The following is a 519-nucleotide window of genomic DNA, read 5'->3' on the forward strand; positions in this document are numbered from 1 at the left end:
GGGAGAGGAAGAGCACGCCTTAGTGCAGGTCGGGGAAGAAGTTTGGGTAAAAACCCCAAATGCATGGTGTACATCACAATGGGGAAAAGGAACAATAACCTCCATCAATTCGAAGATCAACGTCTCTGTCGATGGTATGTCACGCCATGTTTTGGATGTGCGGATGATTGTCAATGCCTCAGAGGATGGAACCAGCAGCAGTGGGCAAGAAGATGAAGACAACAACAGTAGGCAAGAAGATGAAGACAGCATCAGTAGGCAAGAGGATGAAGCCAGCGGCAGCGTGCTAGGAACTCAGGCCAGTCCCGGGTCGCATAGCAACCACAGCGGGAGCAGCACCCTCCTCCCTAGTTGGCTGATTATGAAACCGATTAAGGTGTGAGTTCGGGAGCGAGGAGTGAGTGGGAAAGCCGGCCGAGTGATCTGTAGATCAGTGGGTCATGTGGTGTTTGTGGTGTTATGGGCTGTGATGAGCTATGTGGTGTTGGTGGAGAGGATTGCAGATGAAGCAAACGGAAA

Source organism: Octopus bimaculoides, chromosome 11 (assembly GCF_001194135.2).
Source record: "Octopus bimaculoides isolate UCB-OBI-ISO-001 chromosome 11, ASM119413v2, whole genome shotgun sequence".
NCBI classification, from domain to species: Eukaryota; Metazoa; Mollusca; class Cephalopoda; order Octopoda; family Octopodidae; genus Octopus; species Octopus bimaculoides.